A 9144-nucleotide genomic window follows, 5' to 3' on the forward strand; every position below is an offset into this window, starting at 1 on the left:
TGACCAAAAGCTTAAAGTTCCGATTTTACACTTTTCCGAAAATATTTTTTCCGAATTCTTAAATTCCGAAAAATCATTGTCTGATCGGAAATAAAATAATTCGGTATTCAGAAATTCGATCTTTTGTAAAAATGAAAAAAAAAGAAAAATGAAAGAAGTAAACGAACTCTTGCCAGAAGTGGGTTAGGTTAGGTTAGAACTGCGACCCCCCAGAAAACGAACTGTTGCCAGAAGTGGGTTAGGTTAGGTTAGAACTGTGACCCTCAAGAAAACGAACTGTTGCCAGAAAAGTGGGTTAGGCTAGGTTAGAACTGCGAGGCTGGGGGAGACGGGAGATGTCGTGTGGTGTTCCACAGGGTTCGGTGCTGGGGCCGCTCCTGTGGAACATTGGGTACGACTGGGTCCTACGCGGGGCCACTCTGCAGGGGGTCAGTATTACATGTTACGCTGATGACACTCTCGTGTCGGCCCGTGGCAGGACCCACAGGGAGGCCGCTTACCTAGCCACAGCAGGGGTGGCACTGGTGGTCCACAGGATCCGTGCTGTAGGCTTAGAAGTGGCCCTGCATAAATCAGAGGTTCTGGTTTTCCACGGGCCTAGAAATAAACCACCGGATGGGACACAGATAACTGTGGGAGGAACTTCCATCGCCGCCGGGTCGACGATGAAGTACCTGGGACTCGTTCTCGACGGCAGGTGGAAGTTTGAGGAGCACTTCCAGCGCCTGGCTCCAAAATTGCTGGCTGCAGCTGGAGCCCTTGGACGGATCCTCCCTAATCTAGGCGGACCAGGAGGAGCCTGCAGGAGGCTATACTTGAGTGTGGTGCGCTCAATGGCGCTCTACGGGGCGCCAATATGGGCGGGTACCCTGAGCTCTCGGGGTGCGGCCCTGTTGCGCCGTCCGCAGCGGGCCATAGCTCTCAGGGTGGCTCGAGCGTACCGCGACAACTCGCACGCAGCAGCTGGCCTCCTAGCCGGGAGCCCGCCATGGGACCTTGAAGCTAAGGTCCAGTCCGCGGTTTATTGGCGAGTGCTGGAAGCAAGGAAGGAGGAGAACTGGCCCGCCCCACGTGAGGTCCGCCAGTGGCGTGAAGAGGCGCGAGACGCCCTCTACCAGCAGTGGTCAGAGCGTCTGGAAATCCCGGGTGCTAGCCGGGACCTAGTGGCCGCTGTGCGGCCTGTTCTTAAGGAATGGGTCGAACGCAAGCACGGCGCACCCTCCTTCCATCTCTCACAGCTCCTAACGGGGCACGGCTGCTTCGGTTGGTACCTATGTGAGAGGTTAGGAAGAGAGCCGACGACGGTGTGCCACCACTGCAACGAAGGAGCCGTAGATACGGCCCAACACACGCGCGAAGAATGCCCTGCGTGGGCGGAGCCCCGCGCTATCCTGTCCGCAGCTGTGGGAGGAGACCTCTCACTGCCGGCGCTAATACGCCGCATGGTCAGCAGTGAGGTGGTATGGGCGGCAGTAGCCACCTTTAGTGTCACCGTCCTGACACAAAAGGAGGCTGCAGAAAGAGTGCGCGAGGACGATGCAAATTCGCTCCCTCAGCGCCGTAGGAGGCCAGGCCGGCGGCGAAGGGCCTACGCAGCCCGAATGATGCCGCCTTAACGGGGACCTGCGGGTGATGGGCCGGGAGTTCCATCACTCGCCTGAAGAGGTTCTGAGCTGGAAGGCCCTCAAGTGTTCCGAGGCGCCTTCAGCGGAGTAGGCCGCTGGAGCAGTCCCAAAAGACGAGCCCGCGAGGGCAACGCCGGCGGGGTATCGGAGGCCTAAAGTCACGTTCCCGAAACCCCGCCCACAAAGCGCGCGGCGGAACACCCCAGGGGGTTTAGTCCGTGGGAGTCGGACATACCCACCTTAGGCTTCTCCCGGGCCGGTGGGATCCATTACGGATTCCCCCTGGGTAAAAAAAAAAATAAAAAAAAAAAAAAGGTTAGAACTGCGACCCCCAAGAAAACGAACTGTTGCCAGAAGTGGGTTAGGTTAGAACTTTACCGACGTAGGTACCTTCATGTATTTAACAATAAATTGTATCGTTATTCGGAAATTACAAAATTGGGATATTTAAAATAGGAATCACGTAAAATCGGATTTAAAAATTTCGGAATAATGTCAATTCGGAATTCGTGATTTCAAAAATCGTTAATGTTAAATTCGGCATTTGTCACTGTCGGAATTGTTATAATCGGAATTATGTGGTTCGGAATTTAAAATTTCGGAATAATGGGAATTCGGAATTCGTGATTTCAAAATTCGTAATTGTTAAATCGGTGTTTGTCACCATCGGAATTGTTATAATCGGAATTTACAAAATTCGGCTTTTCGGAAATATAAATCTTCGTGATTTTGATCATTCGTAATTACGACAGTCGGACTTTTGATGGGTCGAGCATTTAAAAATCGGTTGATAAAATTTGACATTCTAAAATTCGGCATAATTGTTAAATCGGCATAATTTTTTTCGGAATTATGTAGTGTACCCACTAGCACCGTCTGCCGTATGCTTGGAAGACAAATTTCTCCCCACATGGTTATTCCTGTTCCCTGACAAGTGTCATATCTATTACATGTTGATTTACCAATTGACTGATAGAGAAATTGACAGAAACTGTAGATATTCCACCGTATCAAGAAGCTACGCACATAACAACAGGTACGTAAAATGTGAGTGATCAGTTTTTAATCTATATTCAATATGACCGCATTGACCTAACCTTGTTTACCTATGTATGTGTGTTTCAGTCTATTGTCATTTGTTAATGTTTGCTATTTAAATTGTGAGACCTATCGGTAAAATGTATGGTAAAATGCTTATAATTTACCAAATGGTTATCAATAGCTAAACTGATAGATGTCATTGGTTTCAGTCACGTCAACTTCAGTAAATTGAGAAATTACTGACGTAACTTCGTATATTATGAAAGGAGCGCGAGAACGCGTGACTTTAGGCTATGGGATGGGCCTCGCTTGCGATACCGAGACGACGTAATCGGTTTCCAGCCAGCCTCACAGCGAGCCCCCCGCCCACGCACCCCGACCTGTGCAGAGACCTTTGTTTGCCCCGAATAAGCAATCTCATGCTAACGTATAAAAATAAACTCGCTCCTTTACTAGGTAAGTGGAGTAAAAGGTTTAATAATATGTTTGAAAAGAGTTTCACAGTTTTTGGATGTATTTGTTTTTAAAATATCTATAAGTTATTATTGTCTTCGGTTACCGCGATAGTTACTCATGAAATAAAACTATGAAAACGTATTATATCGCGTATATTGAAGTTAAAGTTAACTTAAATTTTAGTAATCCTCACGTATTATAAGTCGAATAAATGCTCGACGTTTCGATCCGATTTTCGAGGATATTCTTCACGGGGCACTGACTGCATGCCTTTACTTGTCGAGCGTGCGACGTCTCCGTGAAGAAGATCGAATCAAATCGAATTCACCTGTAAGTCCCGAGTACTCCAGCAAATTGATGAGCTTCCAAACGCAATTGCCGACCACAGGCTTCCTGAGCTGGTGGCTTGAAAGTTCAATATTAAATACTCTAAGAACAAATTAAATTACCCTTTATAAAAATATTTTAATTTGTGTTATTTCAAGTAGACACACTACTATATATTTAAATGAGGAGGAGGATGGAGGCTTTGGTCATTATTTCTTTCATATATGACATTTATTTCGGTTCAATATTAAATACCAGACGGGTACTAAGCGCACAAACCGCATTAGCTATTATCTTATTTTCAACTTCAACTGAAGAAGACCCTACCTACCTACCTACTATATACATTTAGTACTAAATAAATAAGTATTTTTGGTTAGAATATTTTTTTACTTACATAATCACTCTGGAAACTCCGTAGTCAAAACAATTTATAATAGTAGGAGATACGGTATATATGGTCCATCTTCACCGTCTGACAGATGAAACTTATATTTTATGCAAGAAAATATGTCCCTGAACATAAATAAATAGGGTTGCCTAAAGAAATATGGTCAAGGCAATTTTTAATAAATTTTTTCACCAATATTTCACCGACGTCTGACGAACGAAATAAGTTCCAATGGAAAGCATACAATTTGTACAACATGAATAAATTAGGTTGCCTATCTTTTTCCGGTCACTATTATGAGGTTGCCGTGTTTAAACAGGTGAGTTTTTATCGATAATTTTATCGATAGATGTCTGATGCTTGAATTATATATCAAAATAATGGTAATTTTATTGCGAATATAGTGGTATAGCGTTGCCTGCGAAAATCCGGTCACAAATAAGGGTTTTAAACAAAATATGAAGGAAAGACTTTTAGCGATAACTCAAAAACGGCTAAACTGATCACTATTGTTTTAACCTTTTTCGAATGTGTTTATTAATCACTATTTTAGTGATTTTTTTAATAATTTTTGGATGGATGGTTCTTGGAAAAACTAGGGAAAACCCTTTTTTGTCTTTCTAAATAATTATTTTTTCACTTCACTTTATCAAAAAATGTTGTTAAAAGACCCCTATTTATTTTAAAAGACCTATCCAACAACATGCCACACTATAAGGTTGAAAAAAAAAATTAAAAGGACTGAACCTTTTGTATGATCTACCTAAAGAAATAATTTGGCCAAGCCCGCAGTCACAACTGCGGCAGCAAATTGTTCCGTGAGTAGGTAATCTATCTACTATCGTACAGTCATCTACAATAATATGTTACTCTTCGAAGGCCGCAAAAATATCTGACATGGTCTTATTTGTAGAGCCTGAGCGTATCTCATATTTTTGCGGCATTTGAAGAGTAACATATTATTGCAGGTGATGTACGCATCGTTATGACGCATTAAAGTTTAGGCATATCTCAAACACTATGAAATGATAAAGCTTATTAAATAGATAAAGTTTTTATCATTGCTTAAGGTATTTCGAACAGGTTTAATTTATGACCCATTTTGTACCTTGTCACAGTGACAATAGTAGGTATGAGGTCTCTAGCATACATTAAGAGGATAGGGAACAATCGATTCTGCGCACAAACGTAGTCCTCACTTTCCCTCCCTAGATATTGAAAAATATTTTTACACAATTTGGTATATTTTAATCGTAGCTATGCCCGACTGCTATGACTTATAGGATTTTTGCAAAAATTGTATGATACCTGGTTTTCGCCCCTAACTCTTATAATAATATAATATAATCTGGAGGAACGTGGTCAAAGAACTCATCATCAACGAAGGCGACGGTGGACTTCGCGGCGATCTCTGCTGCCGCGGCGTCTAGGATGCACAAACAGAGGGAGGTGTCATTTGATATCTGTGTCGTAGACACCGACTGTCCCGCTTATATCTCACGTCCAGTAGCATAAAATCTCTCTTAATATCTTTATTTACCAAACACCATAATAACAACAATATACGTCAAAGTTGACAATAAAAATGACAACTTCGTATGTAAAAAACTAAATACGTCAAAAACAGTAAGTAGGTGTTATTATTACCTCATGTTATTATAACCTATGATTGTTGTAGGTATGTGAAACTTATAGACTGGACACGACTCAAAATGAAAAGTCGGTTTTAGTCTCTTGTTCGTTTCTTACAAATACCCCTTTGCCGAAATTTTTAATCAAAGGTATATGAAAGTAGCAATAAGAAAAAATACATTATAGGGGAGATGCGGATAAGACGGGGACGCTAAGGTAAAGAAGTAAAAAATCAGGGTATTTAAAATAATATCTGAGTTATTTATTAATCAAACATTCATTACTTATTATAGTTTTATTTGGCACAGCTTTGGACTTGCTAACTAATAATACAAAATTAAAAAAAAAAACAATTAACAAAAATGGCAAATACACCATCTTATCCCACATGTGGGGCAAGACGGGATACTAAAAAAAGGGACAATAAAGGGACAAAGGGTAAGATGGGGACTTAATTCACTTGACAAAAATACATATCAAGACATCTTCCAAATCTTCGTCGTCGACTCCAGCACAAGCTGTGTGGGCCCATCGTCCACACTGCTGACACCCAACCCAGTTTTCCGACGATTTTAGGTAGGAATTATTAAGCCCCATCATGCCTCGCATAATTTGCCCCGTCTTGCCTTCGCCACCATTGTTTACCAAAAATATTAGTAAAAAAAACACACCAAACTTCAAGCATTTTGAGTTACGCCACACGATAATTAACACAATCACAAATGCGTTAAAAAATCCACGTTAATCAGGCTCTATTACTTACGGTTTTATAACAAGTTATTGAGCTCCCAAATAATAGATCGATGAAATCGGTAAACACGTTTTGACCTGCACTGAACAAACGCACGCACTCTCACTCGCTGCCGACATCGGACTGATGGCCGTGCGGGAGGGGCGTCCCGTCGGCCATTACGATGCGTTAGTGTGACGTATAGTTTCGTCTATGTGTGGGTGGCCCCGTCTTACCTCGTGTCCCCGTCTTATCCGCATCTCCCCTATCTATATTGATTTGAGTTTGCCTGTCGCCGCGGACGTAATGTGACGTTCAAAACGTCAGGCCAAAATGATAAAAGTAAGTGCATTCTATTAAATCCCGTTTCAGTATTAAATTATGCGACATTTAATTTACCACCATTCTCTCGAATTCGCGTTGATTGCCTAACGCTAACCGTGACCAATCAGCCTAACATACTCCTTCTCGCTTTGCTCATCGTCGCACCTATCCTTTAACTCTGGCAGAATACCTACAGTGAAAACTAGTTTCACCTAGTGAAAATGCGTTTTCCTGAAAAGTCAAAACTAGTTTTAACTGCAATCAATTTGTAATAATTATTTATTTATTTACATAGGTACATTATTGGCATGAACCTGTGTTGTACTATATTGTATAAATGACCAATAATTTGTAATATGTGTTAGGTTCCTTAATCATATCTGTCCACCACACAACCCTTATCCAGGTTTACTTAACTCGACAGTAATTTGACTAATCAGATACTGAACTGTCAGTCGTAGTCAAAGGTCGTAGATTAGAAATCATCAACACTATTAAATAAATATTAAATTAATTTATCTAGCTATCTACGATTTAGTAACTAAATGCACATATAAATTCCACAAACAAATAAACTAAATGACTTAAGTATGTGAAAAATACCGTTCCAAATTTAAACTTATTTCTATTCCAATAAGGTTGTTTTTTTAAGGTATAGGGCTACCATTGTAAAGTACAGAATTACCAAGTACTGATTCTCTAAGTAACCTAAGATCAGGCTGCAGTCAAAAAACTAGTAAAGGTTACGTTATCCTGATAAATTTCCCGCCGTCTTCATGCTCGTTTTTTGTATTTTTGTATGAAAACTTGCAACTTTAAATGCATTTTTTATCGAAACTAAAATAAAGTCTAAAATAAAGTCAAAATCAGTCCATTGACTCAATTTTTTGCAAGCTTTCATTTGGTACCCCACACGGTTCTTACAAATGAAATAAAAAATCTGGTAACCCCTCAACCCCCTAAACTTCCCCCTAAAATAAGAAATAAGCGGTTTTGACTTATTTACAATATTAGTGGTGGTAATTGCTATAACTATTTCAAATTTTAGGTATCTACGTCAAACGGTCTCTGAGAAAAACGCATTTAACTGATTTGCAAGACCGAAGTGATCCCATAAGTTTTCCGTTTGTCAAAACAAAGTTTTGCACGGAACACTAAAAAGCGGCTTAGTGTAGGAATCCGTAGTTACCCGTCCGCCACAATAGACTGCCTTGAACGGGGTATTATGTAAGTTTCATGTGTGCATACCTTCGCAGCGCTATGTACGTCTAAAGACCTACCCAACGACACCCCACACCATAGCGTTAATGCGAAAAAAAATCACCCCATTAAATATATATTTTGTTTTTACCACTTTGTCGGTATGATGCCAAATTCGAGCTTTCTAGCACTAACGATCATGGAGCAAAGCCTCGGATGGACACGTAGTAGAAACAGTCACTTTCTAGAGTGTAACTTTTTTTATACCTATTCTAATCCCCATAAAATACGTTATATATGGTCGCCCTTCTCCGAGACGTCTGACGGATGAAACTTATATTTCATGAAATGAACAGTCACTTCTAGAGTGTAACTTTTTTTTATACCTATTCTAATCCCCATAAGATACGTTATATATGGTCGACCTTCTTCGAGACGTCTGACGGATGAAACTTATATTTCATGAAATGAACAGTCACTTCTAGAGTGTAACTTTTTTTATACCTATTCTAATCCCCATAAGATACGTTATATATGGTCGACCTTCTCCGAGACGTCTGACGCGAATTCGAGATAGAAGAAGCGAGTCCTGCGGTTCTTATTGAATTGTTTATTAAAAATATGAACTCCTATACATTTAACAATTTAAACTGTACCTAAATAATCCATAGAATTATTATACAAATACTTGGTGGCTAGGTTTCAAATTTCCCCATACCTGAAAACTGATTTTGTTGATAAATTAATTAAAACTTGGTTTGTTAGGTATAAAGAATATAAGATAATATAGGAATATAAGATAACAAAGAAAAAACTAGTCAAGCGCCACAAGGAAGAAAAAAGAAAAACCGGACAAGTGCGAGTCGAACTCATCCACCAAGGAATAGTTATCCTACCAAAAACATTTCATGTAAAGTGTTGCCAAGACTAGGCGCATAAAGCTTTTACACTCAAAAGCTATCAGATCCCGTAGGAGGTACCAAGACTTTTACTCTGTAAGTCCTAACTTTATTAGCTCTAACTGTATAAAGCCAACAATACGGAAAATTTAATTTAATTAAGTAACAATATTTTGTTACGTGAGAATACGAGGCACATGAACGTCGTCAGTCGAGTATGTAATGTAGTTTATAAAACAACCGATCATAGTCTACTCACAAAAGACATATAATGTTCCAAAATGGCTGTCACATATGGACAGACAGACGGAAGACCGGACGGACAGACGGACTAAACAAAACTGTAAGTATTCCGTTTTTGCCATTTTGGCTACTGAAGGCCGTATGCCCGGAGCGTATGACAGGTACACGCTACCCGCAACGTCTCCAAGTATCTTCATGGCGAACGGTTTGGCCGAAGGTCGAGCACCGCGAAGACAATTATTAAGGTCAGAAGTGACCAAGAGAGGCGCGCTTCTG

The sequence above is a fragment of the Cydia strobilella genome, chromosome 2 (genome assembly GCF_947568885.1).
Source record: "Cydia strobilella chromosome 2, ilCydStro3.1, whole genome shotgun sequence".
Taxonomy (NCBI): Eukaryota; Metazoa; Arthropoda; class Insecta; order Lepidoptera; family Tortricidae; genus Cydia; species Cydia strobilella.